Raw genomic sequence first — 24685 nt, forward strand, 5'->3', positions numbered from 1 at the left:
GAGACCTCCGGACCGAACATGGTGCCAGGAACTTCCCTGTTCGTCTTTTGTGGCATTGCTTTTTCTCCTTTATATCATTCTCTCCTTTCCCCCTTTTTCCCTCTGCTGAACTCTTCCTCTTCACCACACCTCTCTCTCTCTTGAACGTGGATCTATGTTGTTTTGCAGATCAATCTTAAAAAACTTCTTCAGTTGCAGCAAATCTACGTCTTTGACGATCCTTGTTTCTCTAAGATTCGCTTTCCCCAAATACATATAAACTTATTTCCCCAATAAAATTTTCCAGAAGGTTAATAAAAAAATTTGTAGTTACTAAAATATTTATAATATTTTACTAATGCCAATCCTCTTGCTAATAATGATCTTTTGGAAACTAATAATGGTTCGCTTGTACAACTCTTTTTTATTTTTATTTGACCCGGCAATATTTATTATTTTTGATAAGTAAATAATTTGGCAAAAGAAACAAAGAAAAGAATGTCAATAAAAATTTATTATTTTATTGAGTCTATGTGACTATTTATGTATCAAATATAATGTAATTGACTATTTAAAAAGTTGTAATATTTTCTCTAGATTCATCTTAATCTAGTATATTTATTGGTGATTAAAGTTTCAACCATATATATGTATATTTGTTTTATATTTCAAATTTTATCCATCTAAGGACCATTGAAATACTTCATATTATATTTTTTTTATCATTAATATCTATTTATTACTTTGATAGACATTTGTTAATTGTTATAATGATCCAATCTAATAATCTATCTAACTCCTAAGAACAAAGACAAGAAGAGAAATTTTTAAAAAAAATTACAAGAGCAATGGAAAACTTGCTGTGAAAAAGAAAAAGAAGATGATATGGCTATGAAAAATTAAAAAGATAAGGAAAGGGGTTATAGAAAACTAAAAAGATAAGAAAAGGGAAAGGGAGTATTTTATGAAAACAAACAAAAATAATAATTATGCCTATTTAAGTTAAAATTTTTATATCTGTTGGTTTTAAATCGAGGTATTAAAGTCGTGAATAATATCATTTTCCTTTTTTTACTAGTGCAATCCAATTTTTATTTATCTTTATTTGACATGTGTAAGAACTTTAATAAAATTCTTTTCCTTCCTTTTTTTTAAAAAAAATAAAAATAATTTTTTTTCCTAAATAAAATAAAATAAAATAAAAAGAATTTCAATATGGTATTTGTGCAATTGTCGTTAAGTATAATGCACATCTAATACTTATAATAAATTTTAAAAATAAATAAAAGAGTATATGCAATACTCTTTAATTTTCATGAAACTATTTTCAGTATAGATTTATGAATTTTTATTTTCTGAAAATTATTTTTGTAATTTTTCTAACCAAAAAGATTTTTAAACTGAAAAAACTAAAAACTAATCTTTGTTTTGATTCTTTAAAAATTGTTCTTGAAAACGATTTTGCAAATCGTATCATTTTTTTAAAAGGACAAAAATGACACAAAACTAAGTCCTAATTAATCTGTCATCTGTCCTCTTGCCACCAGCATCAACGATGCCGCAACCCCTCCTCACCACCACTGCTGCACCATCACCCTGTCGCCCACTGCACCCTCCAAAATTTTTGGCTAGCTAAATTGGGTGTCTCAGTTGGGCCTTTAAAGTTTTCAGGCCCAAATAGGAGTTGGGTCTGAGCTCATGGTATGTGATCAGTGGATAGTCAATTGGGTTAGTAGGCTAATTAACTGTCTGGTTGCCACAAAATTTTTAGCTCCCTAAATTTGTGTCTTAAGACTCTTTGCTGGGCCTGACTACAACAATTGCCTAAATTAGAGTTGGGTCAGAGGTTAGATCACAATCTAAGGCCGAACAAATGTTCCTTGGTACTGCAACAATTAAACATCATGAAAAATCAATCCTGCTTGGTGGGACAAATATATATATATATATATATATATATATATAATATGATGGTGGTGAGATCTCTTAAAGCATCTCATAATTCATTAATTAATACATTTAGTCGCACATTCCACGTGAGCTACGAAGTACGGACACCCCTCCTAGGTGTCCCGTACCAGTGTCGGACACGTGTCCGACACTTCTGTGAAGTGTCCAGAAATTATTTTTTATTGGACACGGGGTAGACACGGCTGAGACACAGGTGAGACACGCGGAGGACACGTACTGGACACGGCTGAGTATATTTTGTAATTTTTTTAAAGAAAAATAGAGTACCTAATGTAATTTTAGAAGTTTAACTCTTTTGACTCTTTTGTCTGAGATTCCGAACTTCTATTTTTATTAAAATTTATGATTCCATTATATTTATTTTTTTATTTGATTCATTGGTATTGGAATTAAATAAACTTTTAGGCCGTAGTAAGAAAAACAAAGAGAAATCAGAATAATTATATTTGTGAATGTATGTAAAAGGTAAACTGTAAAGTTGTTGATAACTTTATTTTGTTCTTAATTAATTGAAATATTTCTTTTATTGCATTATTTTTTTGGGAAATGTTAGATTTATGGTATTGTGGATTTTGAATATATATATATATATATATATATATATATATATATAATTTTATAAGTGTATTCCCGCCGTATTCGTGTCCTACTTTATTAAAATTTGCTGTGTCGCCGTATCCGTGTCGTATCATACTCGGGTCCTTTGTTCGTACTTCATAGCACATGAGTGACACTAAGTGGAACATAGAATGTAACTTGTGTTCTCTAACCTAATACCTGAATATGGTTTGAGACTTTGAGTTGTCAATGTTAGTCGAGTTTAATGTCATGCCCCGCCTATGGAGGTTATGGCACGCAAGCGACACGCAGGTGTCGAGTATGACGCTGCATGGATACTGCATGACATAAGAGTTTCTTGAGTCTTCCGGAGTGGTCTAGAGTTGTGTGGAAGATTCTAGATACGTGAAGAAATGTGTAGTATATTCTAGATTTCTCCAGAATTGGGTGAAATAGTAGGGAGAGTTCTAGAATATTGTAAATACTTGTAGATATGTATGGAAGTGTGAAGAAGGTGGGAGAAGATTCTAGAGAATCAATCTCCACCATTGGTTAGAATGCATCTTAGCCGTTCATTAGGGATGGGGATGCTTATAAATATGAGTAGGATTTCATTTTATAGCCAACAAGTCCTAAAGTGAGTCTTGAGAGCCTTGTAGAGAGTTTGAGAGCTAGCCTTGTACAAAACATTCTTTGAAGTAATAGAAGTGTTATTTCCTTGTCAACTTAAATGCCTTAGTGTGTGTGTGTGTGAGTGTGTAAGTCAAGTGAGGAGAGGGTGAGGGCCACTACAACACTAGTAAGCGCACGAGGGGAGTACGTTGGCTAAAGTGGGCACGCGAGTTAGGTTGACCAAGTACTTGCGAGAGTAGAAACAACGTTTTGGTGCCGCACGGGAGTATCTAGAGTGGTGCTGAAACTCTAAGCCCGTGATAGTTTGTGATACCCCTCTGATCCGAGATACGGGTTGATCAGGCCCATGCCCAAACCCAAGGGAATATCAAACAATTAAAGTATTTTAAAACGAACACAGATGACAAAAAAGAACAATAAAGATAGAATAAAACTGAAAGAAATAATAATAATAAAATCCTCCATGTGTAACTGAAAATTGAAACTCCAATCCTCCAAAACTTCAAAGTTACAACTTGGGATGGACCCCTGACTAAAAATTCAACTGAGACTGAAACTGAAAATAGATAATACTAGAAACATCGGGGGAAGTCCTACGTAATCCGATGAAAGTGAGACTGTCCTCGACAAGCACGATTAAGCTCTGAGGCTGGAACCGTCCTGTACCTGAAAAGTATAATAAAGGAGTGGGTCAGACCCACGAGCAAGTTCTAATCTAACTGCAATCCATACAGTGACCCGATACGCAGATACACCGTAGACACCTCACAATATCTATCTAGTCCATACGTATAAATATATCCACACTAAAGGACATTCACTAGTCTATAATAGGGGTCTCAACCTGAATAGAAGGCAACATGCGAAAACGCACCCAAAGGTGGGCATGAGTACCTAGACCTAACAGGGTACACCTCAACCTATTATAACCAGTTACGCATCCACCGCATATACGAACCCTAACCAACGAGTCTGAGACTCAAGCTCAACTCGTGGTACCATAAACATATATATAAAGTCAGTCCAAATCCAGGGTATGCAGTTCAACTATTTATTAAACTGACATACAATAAACCAACTAGTTAGTCACTTAACTTATTCAGTTGATATGACTTAACTACCATCCGTTAATCCAGGAAGTCATCCAACTTGGTTATAGCTGATCTGACTTAGTCACAATTAGGATTCGATATCTTCCAATCCATTCCATTAATCCATTAGGTTAGGTTTATGCGTTTTGAGCTAAACCGTCCCTAGTATGTCACCGTCCCATACCGGTACATACAATCCTCCATATCCCTGTAAATTACAACATATATAACAGTTCAATAATTTACAGACCCAAAAACCACCATCGAAATAATTGCAGAAAAATATTTAAAGCTTCAGCAATTTAAATCCAAGCATTTAACCGTATAGTTGCAGGAGACGATTTAACAAATCAACAACTAACATCCAGAGCATGTATAAACCAAATTTAATATGTCAGGGACTCCATCATGCATGTGAATAGGTTAAATAATTCTATTATTATCCAATAAATTGCTAAAACAATTTCAGAAGATTGTTTAATATTTCGGCAATTTAAATCCAAGCATTAATCATATAGTTGCAGGAAACAATTTAATAATTCAGCAACTAGCCTCCTAAACATGCATAGATCAAAATTTATAATTAAATGACCTTATCATGCACTTGAATGCATTCTAAAACAAGTTTTATAAACACATTATATTCCATCAAATTGCTGAAATTTAATTCAACAATTAATTCAACTTCCATTTGTTAACAACATAGGAAGTGTCTTAATTTTTACACTGTTTGTCCCGACAATTTAGAATTAAACTTTAATCAATTTAGGGTCTTAATAACACTCAAAATTCATTCCTTAATCCCTCTGTAAAGTTCCAAATTCACTCAAATAGTCTCCATGCTCCAACAGTGAACACAGTACGTAGAAAATAAAAAAAAAAACTTAAAATAAATCAGAAAATAAAAAGGGAGCCTGCTCTAAAATTTGGAGCAGGCTCTTTTTCCAGCCTAGAGCCGGCTCTAGGACTCCCTAGAGCCGGCTCTACTTGTTGTGGGAGCCGGCTCCCACATCCATGGAGCCGGCTCTCACCTCCTTTGAGAGCCTCTGTCTCCGTTGCTTCGTTTCAGTCCGTCCGCTCCTTCTCTGATCAATTCCTGCCACTCTGTTGGTTTCTAAAAACTAATCTTAGGAACCTTAATTTAGTCTAGAAGCATTCCCCAAGATTGTTTACAATAATTTTGAAAACAATTAAAGAGTTTAATCAAGCCATTTAAACTAGCATTGTTGAAGAACAACACTGAAACTAAATTGTAACATCAGTTTTATCCCAACCCCTCTGTTCTTCCTCCAATTTAAATTTGAAGTCTTAAATTACATCTAGTATCCAATCAAACCTTGGTTGATTTCAGTAAGATTCCAAATAAAAATTAGAACAGTGGGACGTTATGCCAAAACAGAGTCAAGAAAAACATACGTGCTATAATTGTTTTGTAAATAAATTTTTCACAGATAAAATGATCAATTAAAACATATATAAAACATGCATGGTTCAGTTTAAGGCCAATTAATCTCCTAGAGACTGTCTAGGTGCACAGAACACAAGCCAAAGAAAAGGAGGAAGATAAGAACTTGCCTGTACAGTTTTATAACCAAAACCTTGTCGCCGTTGTTCTAAACTTTCTAGCCTCCTCTGGTTCTGATCTAATCCACCAAAATCCTCCCTTGGTCCTCTCTCAAAGCCTCACTGTGTAACTTTCTGCTCTCTCAAAGCCCCACTGTGTAACTCTCTGTATCTATGTTACGTGAGTAGGGTTTTTTTTCCAACCCTTAATACAGATTACAACTATGTATATATAGGCGTAAAAACCTAAACCCTAATCCTTGTTTAATTAAAGCCAGAGCCCTAATGTAAAACTCTAGTCAATCGGCCCATATAGCAATCTAGGTTATTATAGTGCGGCTTACCTATACGTGATTTGCAACCCAAAGCTAACTGTAACTTAAACCATAATTAAATTAAAAATCCAATTAAATAATAAAATACACTTAACTAATTAATTCCAATTAAATAACCCAATTAAATAATTAAAAGATAACTTAATTCAATTTAAAACACATGACACATAGGAAAATAATTAAATCAAATCAATAAATAAAAATAATTAAACCAAATAATCACGAAAAATACAATAAAAATAATAAACAAATGCCGAGACTATCCTTTTAAAATTAGGGGTATTACATTCTTCCCCCCTAACAAAAGGAATTCCGTCCTTGGAATTCGCCCTGACCTTCTTCCAATATTTCAGGAAACTGCGAGCGAATGACATCCTCCTGTTTCTAAGTGGACTCGGCCTCATTATGATGACTCCACTGCACACGAACCAAAGGGATAACCTTATTGCGAAGGATTTGATCCTGACGGTCAATAATACGACATGGTGGCTCCAAATAAGTTGCATCCGGCTGCAACTCAATCTCCCCCACATCGATATGCTGATACCGATCCTCATCTCACAGAAATTTCCGCAACATGGACACATGGAATACGTTGTGTACGCGGTCCAAATTATCCGGCATTGCCAACTGATAAGCAATAGCTCCAACGCGATCGGTAATCATGAATGGACCGACAAACCACGGAGACAACTTCCCTTTCTTCCCAAAGCGCATAACACCCTTCATAGGAGACACTTTGAGTAGAACCTGATCCCCAACCTGAAACTCCAAAGCACGAGTGCGACGATCAGCATAGCTCTTCTGCCTACTTTGGGCAGTACGCATGCGATCTCGAATAAGAGCAATCTTTTCAGAGGTATCCTTGATGAACTCAGGACCTAAGAATCGATTCTCTCCAACCTCCATCCAACAAACAGGTGATCGACACGGTCGACCGTATAACGCCTCAAAAGGTGCCATCCCAATAGTCTTCTGAAAACTATTGTTATAAGCAAACTCCACAAGTGGCAAATATTCCTCCCAGTGGCCCTTGAAATCCAGGACACACGACCGAAGCATATCTTCCATAATCTGATTCACCCTCTCAGTCTGTCCGTCAGTCTGAGGATGATAAGCAGTACTAAGGTGTAACTCCGTACCTAAAGCCTGCTGAAAACTCTTCCAAAATCCAGATACAAAGCTCGAATCCCTGTCCGATATAATAGACAATGGAATGCCATGTAACTTCAAAATCTCTGAAATGTAAAGCCTCGCCAACTGCTCCGAAGTGTAGTCAGTGCAAATAGGCAAGAAATGAGCTGACTTGGTCAACCTATCCACAATAACTCATATGGAATTATGCCCCTTAAAAGAATTTGGCAACCCTTCCACAAAATCCATAGATATGCTCTCCCATTTCCACTCCGGAATTGGTAGTGGCTGTAGAGCTCCTAGCGGCCTCTGATGATCAATCTTAACCATCTGACAAGTACCACACTGAGAAACAAAAAGAGCAATGTCCCTCTTCATACCTGCCCACCAAAACTGCCGCTTCATATCTTGATACATCTTATCGCCTCCTGGATGAACAGAGAACTCAAAATGGTGAGTCTCAGTCATCACATCCTTCCTCAAATTATCAGCAGAAGATACCACTAACCGTCCCTTGTACCTTAAACCTCTATCAGCCCCAACATAGTAGAATGGAACCTCTCCGGAAGCTATTTCTGCGACCTTGTCAATGCACTGCTGATCCATGAGTTGTGCTTGTAAAACCTTGCAAATGATGGAAGGTGTAACCACCATGCAAGCCATAAAAATATCCGATAACTCATCCACACTCTTCAAAGCATTCCACTCAGTAGTGAATAGAGCAGAAAGACTACCAACAGGTCGGCAACTGAATGCATCCGCCACCACATTCGCTTTCCCTGGATGGTACTGTATAGAAAAATGATAGTCTTTTACAAACTCCAACCATCTGCGCTGTCTCATATTCAGCTCCCGCTGAGTGAACAAGTACTGCAGACTCTTGTGATCACTGAATAATCTGAAGGACTCACCCAACAGATAATGCCTCCAACTACGCAAGGTAAAGACCACTACTGCCAACTCCAAATCATGTGTTGGATAATTAAGCTCATGAGGCTTAAGTTTCCGAGATCCATAAGAAATCGGTCGCTCCTCCTGCATCAATACACATCCAAGACCCTGCAACGAAGCATCCGTGTAAACAAGATACTCTATCCCGCTCTGCGGAGTAGCCAGAACCGGTGCAGAAGTCAGCTTCCTTTTCAACTCATCAAAAGCTTACTGACAGTGTTCATCCCACACGAACTGTACACCCTTCTTGGTCAGACGAGTGAGTGGTCCTGCTATCTTGGAGAACCCCTGGATGAATCTCCTGTAATATCCTGCCAGACCGAGAAAACTCCGAATCTCAGTAGGTGATGTAGGCTGTCCCCACTCAACCATCGCTGAAACCTTGGCCGGATCCACCGCTATCCCCTTTTCTGACACCACGTGACCCAGAAATTTCACCTCCCGTTGCCAAAATTCACACTTCTCGAACTTGGCATATAACTGATGCTCACGAAGCGTCTGCAAGACTATGCGAAGATGTCTAGCATGATCGTCCTCCGACTGAGAATAGATCAAGATGTCATCAATAAAGACAATAACAAACTGATCCAAATAAGCCCGGAAGACTCTATTCATTAAGTCTATGAATACTGCAGGTGCATTAGTCGTCCCAAACGGCATAACCCGAAACTCGTAAGAACCATATCTCGTGAGAAATGCTGTCTTAGGAACATCCTACTCCCTAACCCTCAGCTGATGATACCCAAAACGCAGATCAATCTTGGAGAAGTATGTGGCTCCCCTTAAGTGATCAAACAAGTCATCAATCCTGGGCAAATGATACTTGTTGCGAATTATAACCTTGTTCAACTCCCTGTAATCTATACACGGACGAAGCGAACCATCTTTCTTCTTCACAAACAGAACCGGTGTTCTCCAAGGTGATGTACTCCTACGAATAAAACCCTGGCTGAGTAACTGCTGAATCTGATCCCTTAGTTCTCTCATCTCCACCGGTGCCATCCTATAGGGTGCCCTAGCAATAGGCGCAGTGCCTGGAGCTAAGTCTATCACAAAATCGATCTCACGACTAGGTGGCAACCCTGGAATCTCCTGAAATACATCCAGAAAATCCTGTACAATCGGTATGTTATCTAATGACACAGTAATCCCCTCCTTATTTTCCTCCTCCACATGGAACAAATAGGTGCTACCGCCCCCTTTAGAACGTGGCATAGCTACTACATACATATCCTGACCAGGTATGGTAAAAATAATAGATCTATCAAAACAATCAACTTGGGCATGGTAGTGAGACAACCAATCCATCCCAAGTATCACATCATAAGTGTGTATGTCCAGGACCAGTAGATTGGCTAGAAATCTGAGTCTGCCAATATCTAATGTCACAGGCCCATCACTCTCATGTATAATAGTTGTATCACCCAATGGTGTAGAAATACCCTGAGGTCTAGTGCATACCCTCGTCCTCATCCCAGATAAAACAACAAAAGTCCTAGCTACAAATGAGTGTTTAGCACCTGTATCAAATAAAACATATCCATGCAAACCATGAATAGGAAACTTACCCTCAATAGTCTGAGGTGCCTGAATATCCTGTGGTATGGGGTTATACACCCTACCATAGTGCAACTGCTGTGGTGCCTGTCCCTGAGTTTGCGGCGGTGCTGGTAAAGCCAGACATGTCTGTCCCTGAATCCGTGGAACCTGTGGAGCTGGTAGAGGCACTGGCGCCCTCTGTCCCTGCTGCACATACTATCCCTGTCCCTGTCCTGCTTTAGGACACTGCCTAGTGGTATGACCATACTCTCCACAAGTGTAACAACTACCCTGGAAAGTACCAAATGGCCTCCTCTGTCGGTTAGCTTGTGGCTAACCCTGTCCTGCCTGTGGTCCCCCATTCTATTGCCTCTGAATAGGTGCCCCATTCCGGTGAGTATCTGAACCACCCTTGTGCTTCTTCCAAGGCTGTTGTCCCTAGAACTTGCCTTTGTCATTCTGCCGGTGACCATTGCCATTCCCCTTTTCAGCTGACTGGTTAGTAGAGTCTTTATCACCCCGCTTCTCACCACGAGCCTGTCTGATGTCCACAGTCAACTGATACTGTTGTAGAGCGGCGTCTACCACCTGAGCATAGGTAGTATTGGCTGGACTACCTGTAATAGCTCTCTTGATAGACCACATCAGTCCCTTGACGAAATTGTTACGCTTCTTCTCTTCTGTATCTACCTCCTCCGGTGCAAAGAGAGACAAGCGTGTGAACTGCTGCTCATACTCCGCCACTATCATGTTTCCCTGCTGCAGATTTAGAAACTCGGTCTTCATAGCTGCCCTGACTGCATAGGAAAAATATTTCTCGTCAAAGCGAGCACTGAACTCATCATAAGACAATGTCATCCTCTCCTTTGGGGTGGTAACTGACTCCCACCACTGTAGTGCATCCCCAACTAACTTGAAAGTAGTAAGCATCTGCTTCTGAACCTCCGTGCACTGAACCAAACGAAGATGACGCTCAATGTCCTGTTTACACTGGTGAGCTACTCTCGCATCAGTTGAGCCTGAGAACACAGGTGGACTTCCCTTTGTGAAAGAGCTCCTAGCCTTTCCCCAAGAATCCGTCTAAACCACTGGTACTGATACAGGTGCCTGCTGAACCAGTGGTTGGTTCCGGAGTGCAGCTGTTACCCCAGCCTCTATAGCCCGAGCAACAAGGTCATTGAGGTGTGGAGGAATCTCTGGATCTCTGACCCGACCCTGAGCTTGTTGAACTTCCTCTTGCTCCTCCTGAAACCCTGACATTTGCTGCTTTTCTTCCATTTGCCGACGTTGTAGACGTTCCTGCTGTCTACGAGCCGCTCTCATCTGTCGACTGTTCATGTTCTGTCCTCTTCCAGTGTTAACCATGCTGTTAACAAAGAAAGACAGACATCAGTACGAGTTTAAACGAACCGTAAAAGAATTCAACGAATTCTAAACATGAGCTCTATAAAAAAAAACGCTACGCGGAAGTCTTAATACGAAACGTCCTAAAGACACTTGAACCTGGAGTGCTCTGATACCAACTGTGATACCCCTCGGATCCGAGACACGGGTTGATCAGGCCCAGGCCCAAACCCGAGGGAATATCAAACAATTAAAGTATTTTAAAACGAACACAGATGACAAAAAGAACAATAAAGATAGAATAAAACTGAAAGAAATAATAATAATAAAATCCTCCATGTGTAACTAAAAATTGAAACTCCAATCCTCCAAAACTTCAAAGTTACAACTTGGGGTGGACCCGTGACTAAAAATTCAACTGAGACTGAAACTGAAAATAGATAATACTAGAAACATCGAGGGAAGTCCTACGTAATCCGATGAAAGTGAGACTGTCCTCGACAAGCACGATCAAGCTCTAAGGCTGGAACCGTCCTGTATCTGAAAAGTATAATAAAGGAGTGGGTCAGACCCACGAGCAAGTTCTAATCTAACTGCAATCCATACAGTGACCCGATAGGCAGATACACCGTAGACACCTCACAATATCTATTTAGTCCATACATATAAATATATCCACACTAAGGGACATTCACTAGTCTATAATAGGGGTCTCAACCTGAATAGAAGGAAACATGCGAAAACGCACCCAAAGGTGGGCATGAGTACCTAGACCTAACAGGGTACACCTCAACCTATTATAACCAGCTACGCATCCACCGCATATACGCACCCTAACCAACGAGTCTGAGACTCAAGCTCAACTCGTGGTACCATAAACATATATATAAAGTCAGTCCAAATCCAGGGTATGCAGTTCAACTATTTATTAAACTGACATACAATAAACCAACTAGTTAGTCACTTAACTTATTCAGTTGATATGACTTAACTACCATCCGTTAATCCAGGAAGTCATCCAACTTGGTTACAGCTGATCTGACTTAGTCACAATTAGGATTCGATATCTTCCAATCCATTCCATTAATTCATTAGGTTAGGTTTATGCGTTTTGAGCTAAACTGTCCCTAGTATGTCACCGTCCCATACCGGTACATACAATCCTCCATATCCATGTAAATTACAACATATATAACAGTTCAATAATTTACAGACCCAAAAACCACCATCCAAATAATTGCAAAAAAATATTTAAAGCTTCAGCAATTTAAATCCAAGCATTTAACCATATAGTTGCAGGAGACGATTTAACAAATCAACAACTAACATCCAGAGCATGTATAAACTAAATTTAATATGTCAGGGACTCCATCATGCATGTGAATAGGTTAAATAATCCTATTATTATCCAATAAATTGCTAAAACAATTTCAGAAGATTGTTTAATATTTCGGCAATTTAAATCCAAGCATTAACCATATAGTTGCAGGAAACGATTTAATAATTCAGCAACTAGCCTCCTAAGCATGCATAGATCAAAATTTATAATTAAATGACCTTATCATGCACTTGAATGCATTCTAAAACAAGTTTTATAAACACATTATATTCCATCAAATTGCTGAAATTTAATTCAACAATTAATTCAACTTCCATTTGTTAACAACATAAGAAGTGCCTTAATTTTTACACTGTTTGTCCTGACAATTTAGAATTAAACTTTAATCAATTTAGGGTCTTAATAACACTCAAAATTCATTCCTTAATCCCTCTGTAAAGTTCCAAATTCACTCAAATAGTCTCCATGCTCCAACAGTGAACACAGTACGTAGAAAATAAAAAAAAAACTTAAAATAAATCAGAAAATAAAAAGGGAGCCTGCTCCAAAATTTGGAGCAGGCTCTTTTTCCAGCCTAGAGCCGGCTCTAGGACTCCTTAGAGCCGGCTCTACTTGTTGTGGGAGTCGGCTCCCATATCCATAGAGCCGGCTCTCACCTCCTTTGAGAGCCTCTGTCCCCGTTGCTTCGTTTCAGTCCGTCCGCCCCTTCTCTGATCAATTCCTGCCACTCTGTTGGTTTCTAAAAACTAATCTTAGGAACCTTAATTTAGTCTAGAAGCATTCCCCAAGATTGTTTACAATAATTTTGAAAACAATTAAAGAGTTTAATCAAGCCATTTAAACTAGTATTGTTGAAGAACAACACTGAAACTAAATTGCAACATCAGTTTTATCCCAACCCCTCTGTTCTTCCTCCAATTTAAATTTGAAGTCTTAAATTACATCTAGTATCCAATCAAACCTTGGTTGATTTCAGTAAGATTCAAAATAAAAATTAGAACAGTGGGACGTTATGCCAAAACAGAGTCAAGAAAAACATACGTGCTATAATTGTTTTGTAAATAAATTTTTCACAGATAAAACGATCAAGTAAAACATATATAAAATATGCATGGTTCAGTTTAAGGCCAATTAATCTCCTAGAGACTGTCTAGGTGCACAGAACACAAGCCAAAGGGAAGGAGGAAGATAAGAACTTGCCTGTACAGTTTTATAACCAAAACCTTGTCGCCGTTGTTCTAAACTTTCTAGCCTCCTCTGGTTCTGATCTAATCCACCAAAATCCTCCCTTGGTCCTCTCTCAAAGCCTCACTGTGTAACTTTCTGCTCTCTCAAAGCCCCACTGTGTAACTCTCTGTATCTATGTTACGTGAGTAGGGTTTTTTTTCCAACCCTTAATACAGATTACAACTATGTATATATAGGCGTAAAAACCTAAACCCTAATCCTTGTTTAATTAAAGCCAGAGCCCTAATGTAAAACTTTAGTCAATCGGCCCATATAGCAATCTAGGTTATCATAGTGCGGCTTACCTATACGTGATTTGCAACCCAAAGCTAACTGTAACTTAAACCATAATTAAATTAAAAATTCAATTAAATAATAAAATACACTTAACTAATTAATTCCAATTAAATAACCCAATTAAATAATTAAAAGATAACTTAATTCAATTTAAAACACATGACACATAGGAAAATAATTAAATCAAATCAATAAATAAAAATATTTAAACCAAATAATCACGAAAAATACAATAAAAATAATAAACAAATGCCGAGACTATCCTTTTAAAATTAGGGGTATTACATAGTTGGTATCAGAGCAGGTTCGTCAAGGAGCTTTGTTGGAGTAGACATGGCTAGCGAAGGAGACCACTATGTCCATGTCTTGGAGCAGAGCTTGGAGGAGATGCTCGCCACACACTTGGTTTACACGGAGACCAAGTTCAACAAGCTCGAGAGAAAGATGGCAGAGCTCTACGGGCTGATTGACGGCATCGCCATTAAGGCACGAGAGAAGGAAATGGACTTGCATGATCGGGTAGACGACTTGCGGTTGGAGATTACCGAGTGCAAGAAGGAGTTCTCCCAAGCATGCGAGGTCGTGGTGAAGCCAAGGAAGAAGAAGGCACCGGAGCCTAAGGAGTACGATGGGGCAAGGAATGCGCTCCAGATTGAAAACTTCTTTTGGCACATGGAGCGGTACTTCGTGTGTATGGAGATCGAGGATGATGAGGAGAAGGTGCAGACAGGTACTATGTAGCTCACAGACACTGCCGCTCTATGGTGGAGACAGCGCTTCATCGGTGGGGGCGCAAGAGCGGTTGACACATGGGAGGAGTTCAAGAAGCAGCTCAAGAGGCAGTTTTACCCCGAGTGCGTCGAGGACCTCACCATGATCAACCTAAGGCGTTTGAAGCAGAAGGACAGCATAAGGGAGTATGTAAAGGAGTACTCCAACTTGATGCTAGAGATCCCAGATATGCCGGAACGGCAACGCGTGTGCTTGTTCATAGATGGGCTGTAGTTTTGGGCCACGAAACTAAGGAGAAGGGAGCCTAAAGACTTGGCATCCGTAATGGCTATAACAGAGCGCCTTGAAGACTTTAGGCACAATGACAAGAGGGTAACGTCTCATAAGAGAGACCACGGCAAAGATGGGGGAGACCGGCGCTTCAAGAAATGGGGCTCGCCCCAGTCCAGTGATAATGAGCACAGCGATGAGAGGAAACGCCCATGCCATGATAAGGGTAAGGACCATGGAGAGAGTTCAAAGGCTAGTGGCAAAGGGGAGCGCCGCGACAAGGGTAAGTAGGAGCCGAAGTGCTACTTGTGCGATGGGCTGCACATATTGCGATACTGTCCCAACAAGAAGAATATGAGCGCCCTTGTGAAGGATAAGGGTAAGGGCAAGATGGACGATGTGAGCAGCAATGAAGACAAGTGCATGGAGGCTATGCAGATGCTGAGTAGCATGGCGCATGACACCAAGAAGAAGGGCAAGATGAAGAAGGTTGTTGGGGTGTGTTATGTGGATCCACAGGTTGGTGGCAAAACCGTGCAAACGTTGGTGGACATGGGCGCCACACACAACTTCATTACCCCGAAGGAGGCGCAGCGAATTGGCTTGGAGATACGCAAGACGGAAGGTTGGATCAAGGCCGTCAACTCCGAGGAGGCACGCGTAAGCAGAGTGTGCAAGGAAGTAGAGCCATGCATGCAAGGGTGGAAGAGCAAGGCCGACTTCCAGGTTGCGGAAATGGATGACCACGACATGGTGTTGGGGCTGGAATTCATGGACAGGAATAATGTCGTGCCACTACCATGCCTTGGTGCGTTGATGATACTTGGAGGCGAGGAAGGCAAAGCCGTATGCATGGTGCCCCTCGTAAGCAGGAAGGAAAGTCCAAAGGTGGTAGTCAACATGATGGAGCTCGTGAGGACCTCACATATCCCAAAGGGCGCGCGTACGTTTAGGCCAAGGACATATGCGCAAGTGCTGATGACATGCGAGAGGCTGGGTCAGCTGAAGAAACCGTAACGAGGGCTTCACTGAAATGGGTGAGGGATAATGTCACGCCCTGCTTATGGAAGTTACGCCACGCAGGCGTCGAGTAGGACGCTGCATAACGACTGCATGTCATGAGAATTTCTAGAGTCTTTCGAAGTAGTCTAGAGTTGTGTGGAAGATTCTAGATTTGTGCAGAAATGTGTAGTATATTCTAGAGTTCTCCAGAATTGTGTGGAGAAGTAGGGAGAGTTCTACAATATTGTAAATACTTGTAGATATGTATGAAAGTGTGAAGAAGGTGGGAGAAGATTCTAGAGAATCAATCTCCACCGTTAATTAGAATGCATCTTAGCCGTCCATTAGGGATGGGGATGCCTATAAATAGGAGTAGAACTTCATTTTGTAGCCAACAAGTCCTAGAGTGAGTCTTGAGAACTTTGTAGAGAGTTTAAGAGTTAGCCTTGTACAAAGCATTCTTTGAAGTAATAGAAGTGTTTTTTCCTTACCATCTTAAGTGCCTTAGTGTGTGTGTATGGGTGTGCAAGCCAAGTGAGGAGAGGGCGAGGGCCACTACAACACTAGTAAGTGCACGAGGGGAGTGCGTTGGCTAAGGTGGGCACGGGAGTTAGGCTGACCAAGTACTTGCGAGAGTAGAAGCAACGTCTTGGTGCCGCACGGGAGTAGCTAGAGTGGTGCTGAAACTCTAAGCCCGTGACATTAAGCTATAGTAAAATTTTGAGATAAGCATGCGCTTAACCTGAATCCAACTCAACTATGATCTCTAACCCTAACTTTGATATAATTTAAGAAACTCTCGGTTAAACTATTAGGTCTGTGTGATAATACAAGTTATGTCATCACTTGTCCATTTACTATGATTTTAGTCTGATTGAAATTGTTTTGTTGGTAATGCAGTACTATCACAAACATGCATATTTTATGTGAGCAACAAATGCCCCTTTCCAATATGGCCTGCAACTGCCCCGAACAAAGGCCATCCTGTGATTTACAATGGCGACTTCTACCTTCCCTGCAGCCAAATCCGAAAAATCCAAGCTTCAGCCGACTAGAATAGTCGGATTTGGGCTAGAATAGGCTGCAACTTAGCGTCCATTGGAAGTCGGCCTGTGAAACAGGCGATTGTAATGGAAAACTCGAGTGTAATGGCACCATAGGCCTCCCTCCAGCCACACTGGTGCAAATCTCACTGCAGCCAGACAAGAGCAAGCCGAATTTTTACAACGTAAGCTTGGTTGATGGCTACAATTTGCCTGTTGCCGTCTCGACGAAGCCCGGGGCATCAAAATGTCACATTGGAAGGTGTATGAAGGACTTGAAGAGCATGTGCCCATAAGAGCTTCAGGTCTTGAATGACAAAGGGGATGTCGTGGCGTGCAAAAGCGCTTGCTTGGCTTTCAATCTTGACACATTCTGCAGGAATGAATATGGAAGTCTAGACAAGTGCAAGCCAAGCATGTACTCGAAAATGTTCAAGAATGCTTGTCACTCTTATTATAGTTATGCCTTCGACACGCCACCACCATTGGTGGACTGTGCATCAGATGATTATGCGATCACTTTCTGTCCCTCAAAATGGGGCAATACTGCATATACATCTATATAGAGTTGAAGCAAAATGATAATCATCATGCCTCTCCTCCGGTTATCTATTTTGGGCGTCAATGAGAATTATGTACCATCTTTATCTCAATGATAAAAATATAAAATATATATATAATATACTATACTTCGGTTAGATTTATGAGAATTCAAATCTGCTTAATCACTCATGTTATGATATTGTACATGGGTAACTTGCGTTAATATTTTCACATTTTATGGGTCTAATTTTTTTTTTTCTTTTTTTAAAAAATTCATAAAATTACTACTGCTTAGCTTTCAATTTATCATCCACCATCAAATGAAATGTGAATAACCCGTACTCTGCTCTATCAAATTGAGTAAGAGCATAGTGTGAGGTTAACAATATTACATTAATACCAAGTATCCAGCTTATTTTCAATGTTGTAACATCTGAATAATTATTCCGAGAATCAGAGTTGTGCTTGCATCCAAAATAAGACAGCAATTACAACAATGGTATTGGATTTTATAACTAGCATCATCTAAAGTAGGTTGCAGTGGATCATCAATTGGGTTAGTAGGCTACTTAACTGGCTGGTTGACCCAAAATTTTGGGCTGCCTAGAATTGGGTGTCTTGGTCTAGTTTTCAGGCCCAAATTATAGTTGGGTCTGAGCTCAAGATATGTGATCAGTGGAACATCAATTGGGTTAGTAGGCTACTTAACTATCTGGTTGCCCCAAAATTTTGGGCTGCCAAATGTTGAGTGTCTTAGTTGGACCTTTCTAGTTTTCAGGCCCAAATTAGAGTTGGGTCAATGCTCATGATATGTGGTTAGGTAAAAGTAAGATCACGCATCTAAGACCAAACAAAAGTTCCTTGGTACTACAACAACTAAAAATGTTGAAAAATCAATCCTGGTTGGCGGAAAATATACATATATACACACGTAAAAGAATCTTCTCCATTTGACGTCCGACTTGAAAAAAATAAAAAATAAAAATCTCCAAATTACATAATACAAATCTTTTAAAATATAATAAAAACTTCTTTACAATGTATTTTAATTATTTACTCTTTTTGTTTTCTCCCAATAAAAACTTCAAATTACATGAGGCAACTCTTTTATAAAATTAATAATATATATTTTTTAAAAAAGTAAGTATCTAATAAAAACTCGTTTTAAAGAATAAATATGTAATAGAGTTTTATAAGAACTCCCTTCTAAAAATTCTTTTTTTAAAATAAATATGTAAATATTGTGATAGAGTTTATAGAGACTAAAATAAATAAAAATTCTTTTAAAAAAATAAATATGTAAATATGTGATAGAGTTTTATAGAAACTTTCTTCTAAAAACTCTTTTTAAAAAATAAATAAATAAAAATATGATAAAAATTTAAAAGTGGATAAATTTTTAATAAATAATGATATAAATATAAATATATTTTGGGTCCATAGTGTCGACACTTTTGTCTTTTCTTGTGTACCTTAATTTGATTGGGAATTGGAAAGCTGAAATCGACTTTTGTGGAAAAGGCATTGTAATGTCTAAATTCAATGTTGACCACGAAACTAGAGTCAAGGCGAAAGTAGTTTTTTATTTTATATTTTTATTTTTATTTTTTATGTTCAGACTTCTCATCCAATAGTGTAATTTTTTCATTTTATGTATATCAAATAATTATTATAAAAAATGTATAAATTATTTTAAAAAATTTAAATTATGACTTTCATAATGTGAGAGGAGCATTTTTACTATTAAGTTCCTCCTTTGAAGTCAAGTAAAGTAAACATATTTGCTAAAATTAAACGACCGGCCAATTAATTCCAGGTTATTGCTAACCACCATCCTTTGGTCACCTGGCCTCACCACATCTGTTCTGTGGAGGAGAAAAATCAAATGTTTTAAAAACAAAAAACTTAGTAGGTAATCAATCAAGTGTCAGGATCCTTTGTGTTGTGAACCACACATGATTGTGATCGTACATAATGTGTGAATTTTCTACACAAGAGGATGATTATAGTCATCCCATGTAATATAACATCGTGTGGCACACCAGCGGATGATTGTGATCGCCCACATACATAAATTCTCTACACGCATGAATGATTATAGTTGTCCAGTACATTACCGGATATTGGCATTGAAACAAAGCCTATGAAAGCATTCCCACTACACCACACAATTTTCTCAAGGGTATGGCTTTGTTTTTTGGAATTTTCTCAAGGGTATGGTTCCCACCCATTTCCTTTGTAGAAAAAATTAGCACGTGCCTGTACAACATTAGAATTAATGCCACTGGAAATTTGGTAGAAACAGAGTCCACATTTGGATGACAACATTTTTGGAGCTGATAGATATAGGAGTACTGTGTAGTGTCTACGCGCGAATTTACTAACTAGGATGACCTACACTATCTTGGTTAGCAAGAAAAAGAACAATAACAAACAACAATCAACCTTCCAAAAAAATAAATAAATAAATAAAAGAACAAAAATATCATTCCTTTAATTTTCTTGTCTATATAAGTGGCATTACTCTGCAACACAAATTCCACACCAAAACACACCCAACAAATTAGTTGTGGAGCTTTGTGAGAGAAGAGAGAAATGATGATGAATGGAGAGATGTGGACTCAACTAGGGTCCATGGTAGCTGGGGTAATGTTCATTTGGGCTATGTTTCAGCAATACGTCCCCCATGAATTCCGATCCTATTTCCAAATATACAGCCAAAAACTGGTCACTTTTGTGTACCCTTATATCCAAATCATTTTCCATGAGTATTCCGGTGATGGCTTTCAGCGTAGCAAAGTCTACACTGACATTCAAACCTATCTAAGCGCAAATTCCTCTTCTGCTTCTGGTGCCAAAAGACTCAAAGCAGATGTCATGAAAGATAGTGAATCTCTAGTTCTCAGTATGGACGACAATGAAGAGGTCCTTGATGAATACAAAGGCATCAAACTCTGGTGGACATCGAACAAAATCAGCCCATCAACACAATCAATCTCCATCTATCCTCGCCAGGATGAAAAGAGGTATTATAAGCTCACCTTCCACAAGAGGTATCGCGATATCATCACCGACACTTACTTGAGTCATGTTTTGGCTAAGGGGAAGGCTATTGCAGTGGAGAAGCGACAACGCAAGCTCTACACCAACAACAAGAGTGAGAGTTGGGTCTGGTACAGGAGGACTATGTGGACTCATGTCCATTTCGAGCACCCTGCAACGTTTGACACACTAGCACTCGAGCCCAACAAGAAGAAACAGATCATGAATGATCTCATTACATTTAGTAAGGCGAAGGACTACTATAAGAAAATTGGGAAGGCATGGAAAAGAGGGTATCTTTTGTATGGTCCTCCCGGGACAGGTAAGTCGTCTATGATTGCTGCCATGGCTAACCTTTTGGAGTATGATATTTACGATCTTGAGTTGACCTTCTTGAGTTGACCTCGGTGAAGGACAACACGGAGCTGAGAAAGCTATTGATCGATACAACGGGGAAGTCAATCATAGTGATTGAGGACATTGATTGTTCACTTGATCTTACCGGCCAAAGGAAGAAGAAGGAGAAAGAGGATGACGAGGACAAAGAAAAAGATCCAATTAAGGAAAAGGCGAAAGGTGTTGAAGATGAGAAGCAGAAGGATAGCAAAGTGACTTTGTCTGGGCTATTAAATTTCATTGATGGGCTTTGGTCAGCTTGTGGTGGTGAGAGAATCATTGTATTTACTACTAATTTCGTCGAAAAACTTGATCCTGCTCTCATTAGGAGAGGACGCATGGACAAGCACATTGAATTGTCCTATTGTTGCTTTGAAGCATTCAAACTGCTTGCAAAGAACTACTTGGATCTCGAATCACACCATTTGTTTGCAACTATTGGAAATTTATTGGAGGAGAACAATATTACTCCGGCTGACGTTGCTGAGAATTTGATGCCCAAGTCTTCTGAGGATGATGCTGAAACTTGCCTGAAGAATTTGATTGCGGCTTTGGAGAAGGCAAAGGAGGAAGCAAGGTTGAAAGCTGAGGAAGAAGAGAGACTAAAGGTTGAGAAGGAACAGAAAGAGAGAGAAGAGAAAGATAAAGAGAAAGGGTCTACTGAAGAAGTGAAAGAGAAGAAAGCTTCAGTTGAAGAAGTGAAAGAGAAAGCTTCAGTTGATGAAGTGAAAGAAAATGGGGTGACGACTACTTGAGCCAATTTGGATTAGGAATTATAGATTTCAGTGAAGACTGACCAACTTGATTATTGGGACCCCATGGATGTTAATTAGACTATGTTATGTTGTCAATGTCTAAATTGTAGTGGTAATTATGTTTTATGGCTCCAGGGTTTTATTTTGTCTTTTAATTAGAACTTAGTGTGATGATTAAGAAAGAAAGCTTGAGCTTGACTACCTTGGATTTGTCCTTGTATTCAATTCTCAAACGAGGAAATGTTGGATCCTAAAAATCAATAACAGCTTGTTGGAGTGATTAAGAATGTTTCCAAAGACAATATCTATAAAATGTTTGTGCAACTCTAACAGGTAGTGTCCAACAAAGACCGCACATCATTAATAAATAAGATAAACTCTCTCTACTCTTAAAGTATTTGTCAAATTTATAGTCAAATCAATAGGTAGGTTTTTTTGTTATTTCTGTCTCACAAGTTTGTTCTTCAGAGGCCCTAATGCGTACTATGGTGTATTGTGTGAAATGGTTAAGGATCAGCCATGGCCATGAATGAATGTCACTTTCTTATTAATTTCACAATCACTCAAAATTAAGTTTTGCTAGCTTTTGACTGCTCAAAAGCAAGTTTATTTAGCTGTTTGAACCACACGACCATCTTTTCTTCCAGTACTCCTTCCTTCGTCTCATTTGGTCATTTATTCAAACACGTTGTGGGTTCTACACATTGCCTTCATCATGGTCTGAAACGGCATCGATCCATTGGTGTGTCTGAAGAAACATAGAAATTTCCCCAATCTAGAAAGAGAAATGGTGCGCTTCAAACAATTTTTTCCAACCCCTTTTCTCTCTCATTTCCGTTTATTTATAGACGGTTACAATCACTCCTGAGCTGGACCTATCCTCTTTCCTTTTGCTTGGGCCCAACTCCTTTCATCACAATGTGGGCTTCCTTACTGACTTCCTGGACCTGGGCCCATTCAGCGAGGACTTGCTCCATCTTGGTTGCCCCCACCCGACCCGTTCTTAGCAATATGAATCATACCAAGCCCGGGTCACTTTTGGTGTCTTCATCTGCCCCCATAATCTCTCCCTTAATTAATTAGGGTGAGATTATTGAAAAGACACAATCTTGGTCTGACGGCTCGGAGTGATGACATAGGGAATCGAACGGCTGGCACGAAGACCCAGACTCAGAGATCTGTTGCGCCACTTTTACCTTAACCTTTCGAATTTTGTGTCGCCTCCATTTCTTCTCTTTAAAAACCCTAATCCTCTCAATCCTTGTCTTCCTTTGACATATTCTACTTTTATCCTCTGTTGTTGTCTTCTTGGGTCTCTTCTGTCATCTTCCTGCATTTTCCGGCGAGCTTTCTTTAGTTTCTCCGGCGAGTTTTTCCTTCGTGATTTGGCTCTTGTGCTATTGTAGAGTACTTCACAAACTCCTTCCTCAAGGTCAGTTTTTTTTTTTTTTTTTTTTTTTTTTTTTGAAAGACAAACCTTCATTATCAGAAATTCCCCCCTTTCTCCATGGCTCCCCCTAATTTGAATGCCATTCGTTCCAAAAATAGCATTCCCAATGACATTTCTCTCAGGATCTACCCTACAAACCTGGATGGGAGCTCTGGTGAGGGTCTCTTTCCTGGGGAGATTTTATTTTCTGCCGTCCATTTAAACGTAATTAGGTTCCCCTTACATCCATTTTTCTGTTATATCTTCAGCAAATTGGGGCTTTGCCCTCTACAAGTTAACCCTAACTTCGTTAGGGTAATTTCAGTCCTTCTGCTCTTGAACCATGACAGGGGTCTCAATCTTGACGTCATTGACCTCTTCCTCTGTTACCGAATTAACACAATCAAGCATAGTGAGAAGTACTATCATTTCTATCCTATTGAAAAACGATCGATCTGTACGGACAAGAACTCCTTTGAAAAAGGTTAGAGACAAAACTTGATTGGTGTAACACCCTTAGTTTTAAAAGGGTTATAATTGGAATTTTAATATTTATTTTATTATTTTTCATTATTTATCTTATTTGTTTTTGGTATTTACGTGGTTAGGTGTTTTTGTGCATTAAATTAAGTGTCTCCAACCTTAAATGATTTATGTGATTTATGTGTTTATTTATTTTTCTGTAATTGAATTAAATACATTTGTAATTTTTTAAATGTTTTGTGAGTTTAGTTAAATAAGTTAGTTAGGTTTAAATTATTAGTGCATTTAAATTGTAATGTTATTTAGGGTTTAGTCTTTTACTACCTCACGCCGACTAAACTGGGCCTCAATTAGGTTTTTCATGGTGGATTAGGGTTTTGATTAGTGCCTATATATATACTGTAGTATGTCTTCAAAAAGGGTTGAGAACCTATACACGTACAAAGAGAATAACAGAGAGTTATCGGGAGAATTACAGAGAGAAATAAAGGGAGGAAGTCTAGGATTTTGCCTTAGGCTAGGGTTGAACCGAGGAGGAGGAGGAGCAGTGGTTGGCTAGTGGATAAAACCAAGAGCAACAGAGGTGGAACAGTCGTCGGATAGTTCATCGAAAAATTCAGAGACGGTTAAGGCAAGTTCTATTCTCTCTATCTCCCTTTGGCCTGTGTTCTGTGCATTCGTAGATGTTCTCTAGGATTTTAGACGGCTATTAAATAGATCATGCATGCTTAGTATAGGTTAAATTGAGTATCTATGTGTGTTGAAATTTAAACTGAAATTGTTCTTGCACGTTTGGTTTCACTTTTAACTCTGTGAGCATGTTGATACGGTAATGGTTTTGATGGTTCTGTAATGCAAATTGTGGTAAACAAAGGACTGGATTATTATCTAGATGTAAGTTAAGACTCTTAGGATCAATTTTAATTAAGAACAGAGGAGGTATAAGCGGCCGGAGACGAAGCAGAAGCCGTGGGAATTGCAAAAGGTTCAGAGGCTCTCAAAGGGGAGAGAGCCGTCTCCCCCTTATGG

The 24685-nt window shown here is 39.1% G+C and overlaps 1 pseudogene; it reads left to right on the top strand.

Moving 5' to 3' along the window:
* The first annotated feature begins 20077 nt into the window (after window positions 1–20077).
* Window positions 20078–21943, top strand: LOC132315855 (AAA-ATPase ASD, mitochondrial-like; annotated as a pseudogene).
* The last annotated feature ends 2742 nt before the right edge of the window (window positions 21944–24685 follow it).

Source organism: Cornus florida, unplaced genomic scaffold, assembly GCF_030987335.1.
Source record: "Cornus florida cultivar Cherokee Brave unplaced genomic scaffold, ASM3098733v1 CherokeeBrave_3.0.0_Hap2_Chr07, whole genome shotgun sequence".
Classification (NCBI taxonomy): Eukaryota; Viridiplantae; Streptophyta; class Magnoliopsida; order Cornales; family Cornaceae; genus Cornus; species Cornus florida.